This window comes from Procambarus clarkii, chromosome 41 (assembly GCF_040958095.1).
Source record: "Procambarus clarkii isolate CNS0578487 chromosome 41, FALCON_Pclarkii_2.0, whole genome shotgun sequence".
NCBI classification, from domain to species: Eukaryota; Metazoa; Arthropoda; class Malacostraca; order Decapoda; family Cambaridae; genus Procambarus; species Procambarus clarkii.
Genome location: NC_091190.1, coordinates 37,783,976 through 37,787,077, shown reverse-complemented (window position 1 = coordinate 37,787,077; position 3,102 = coordinate 37,783,976).

The window sequence follows — 3,102 nt, the reverse complement described above, 5'->3', positions numbered from 1 at the left end:
CTTGCTAGGGTTCGAATCTCCTTGTAGGAAAGTGTTCTAAGGTTGTATAATTTCTCTTACGTGTTTAGGCAAGTTGTGCATTAAGTATGGACACAGAGTTCTCCCATATTAACAGAAATTTGATGAAAGAACTTGAGTAGCCTCTCAGTATGCTCTAATATCCTTTGGTAGGTGGTGATCTTTGGGGGATTTAAATATCCCAAAATTACCATCTCTTTTCAGGGCCAGAGTTGCGGTGCAGTGGGTTAAAGGTGTACTAGTTATGCCTGTTGTTGTAAGGCTTCTGTGCTGGCTAGGGTTCAAATCTCTTGGTGGGGAAATGTTCTAAGGTTTTATAACTTCTCTTGCATGTTTAGGCAAGTTGTGCATTAAGCATCTTGAGGTTATCTTGAGTTGATTTCGGGGCTTTTTAGTGTCCCCGCGGCCCGGTCCTCGACCAGGCCTCCACCCCCCAGGAAGCAGCCCGTGACAGCTGACTAACACCCAGGTATCTATTTTACTGCTAGGTAACAGAGGCATAGGGTGAAAGAAACTCTGCCCAATGTTTCTCGCCGGCGCCTGGGATCGAACCCAGGACCACAGGATCACATGTCCAGCGTGCTGCCCGCTCGGCCGACTGGCTCCCTAAATTTAATTAATTTAAATTAATTTAATTTTAATTTATTTTAATTTAAAATAAAAAAGCATAGACACAGTTCTCATTTATTAACAGGAATTTGATGAAAGAACGTGAGTAGCCCCTCACTATACTCTAGTTGCCCTTGGGAGGTGGTGATCTTTGGGGGATTTAAATAAACTGAAATAACCATCTCTTTTAACGGTCTGTGTTGTGGTTCAGTGAGGTAAAGAAGTACCAATTATGCCAGATGCTGTAACGCTTCTGTGCTGGCTAGGGTTCGAATCTCCTGGGCGGAAAGTGTTCTAAGGTTGTATAACTTCTCTTACGTGATTAGGCAAGTTATGCATTAAGCATAGACACAGATTTCTCCCATATTAACAGAATTTTGATGAAAGAACGTGAGTAGCCTCTCACTATGCTCTAGTTGCCCTTGGGAGGTGGTGATCTTTGGGAGATTTAAATACCCCAAAATTACCATCTCTTTTGAGGGCCTGAGTTGCGGTGCAGTGGGTAAAAGGCATATCAGTTATGCCAGTTGCTGTAGGGTTTCTGTGCTGGCTAGGGTTCGAATCTCTTGGTGGGAAAGTGTTCTAAGGTTGTATAACATCTCTTGTATGTTTAGACAAGTTGTGCATTAAGCATAGACACAGAGTTCTCCCATATTAACAGGAATTTGATGAAAAAACCTGAGTAGCCCCTCGCTATGCTCTAGTTGCCCTTGGGAGGTGGTGATCTTTGAGCGATTTAAATACCCCAAAATTACCATCTCTTTTAAAGGTCTGAGTTATGGTGCAGTGGATTAAAGGCGTACTAGTTATGCCAGTTGCTGTAAGGCTTCTGTGCTTACTAGGCTTCGAATCTCCTGGTAGGAAAGTGTTCTAAGGTTGTATAACTTCTCTTTCGTGTTTAGGCAAGTTGTGCATTAAGCATAGACACAGAGTTCTCCCATATTAACAGAAATTTGATGAAAGAACGTGAGTAGCCTCTAACTATGCTCTTGTTGCCCTTGGGAGGTGGTGATCTATGGGTGATTTAAATACCCCAAAATTACCATTTCTTTTGAGGGCCTGAGTTGCGGTGCAGTGGGTTAAAGGCGTATCAGTTATACCAGTTGCTGTAAGGCTTCAGTGCTGGCTAGGGTTCGAATCTCCTGGTGGCAAAGTTTTCTAAGGTTGTATAACTTCTCTTGCGTGTTTTGGCAAGTTGTGCATTAAGCATAGACAGAGTTCTCCCATAATAACAGGTATTTGATAAAAGAACGTGAGTAGCCCCTCACTATGCTCTAGTTGTCCTTGGCAGGTTGAGATCTTTGGGCGATTTAAATACCTCGAAATTATCATCTCGTTTAAGGGTCTGAGTTGTGTTGCAGAAAGTTAAAGGCGTACCAGTTATGCCAGTTGCTGTAAGGCTTCTGTGCTGACTAGGGTTCGAATCTCCTGGTGGAAAAGTATTCTAAGGTTGTATAACTTTTCTTGCGTGTTTAGGCAAGTTGTGCATTAAGCATAGACACAGAGTTCTATCATATTAACAAGAATTTGATGAAAGAATGTGAGTAGCCCCTCACTAAGCTCTAGTTGCCCTTGGAAGGTGGTGAACTTTGAGGGATTTATATACCCCAAAATTACTATCTCTTTTAAAAGTCTGAGTTGTGGTGCAGTGGGTTAAAGGCGTACTAGTTATGCCAGTTGCAGTAAGGCTTCTGTGCTGGCTAGGGTTCGTTTCTCCTTGTGGGAAAGTGTTCTAAGGTTGTATAACATCTCTTGCATGTTTAGACAAGTTGTGCATTAAGCATAGACACAGAGTTTCCCATATAAACAGGAATTTGATGATTGAACGTGAGTAGCCCATCACTATGCTCTAGTTGCCCTTGGAAGGTGGTGAACTTTGAGGGATTTATATACCCCAAAAATACATTCTCCTTTAAGGGTCTCATTTGTGGTGCTGTGGGTTAAAGGCGTACCAGTTATGCCAGTTGTTGTAAGGCTTCTGTGCTGGCTTGGGTTCGAATCTCTTGGTAGGAAAGTGTTCTAAGATTGTATTTCTTCTCTTACGTGTTTAGGGAAGTTGTTCATTAAGCATAGACACAGAGTTCTCCCATATTAACAGGAATTTGATGAAAGAACGTGAGTAGCCCATCACTATGCTCTAGTTACCCTTGGGAGGTGGTGATCTTTGGGAGATTTAAATACCTCGCAATTACCATCTCTTTTAAGGGTCTGTGTTGAGGTGCAGTGGGTTAAAGGCGTACAAGTTATGCCATTTGATGTAAGGTTTCTGTGCTGGCTAGGGTTCAAATCTCCTGGTGGGAAAGTGTTCTAAGGTTCTATAACTTCTCTTGCGTGTTTAGGCAAGTTGTGCATTAAGAATTGATTCATAGTTCTCCCATATTAACAGGAATTTGATGAAAGAACGTGAGAAGCCCCTCACTATGCTCTAGTGGCCCTTGGGAGGTGGTGATCTTTGGAGGATTTAAATACCCCGAA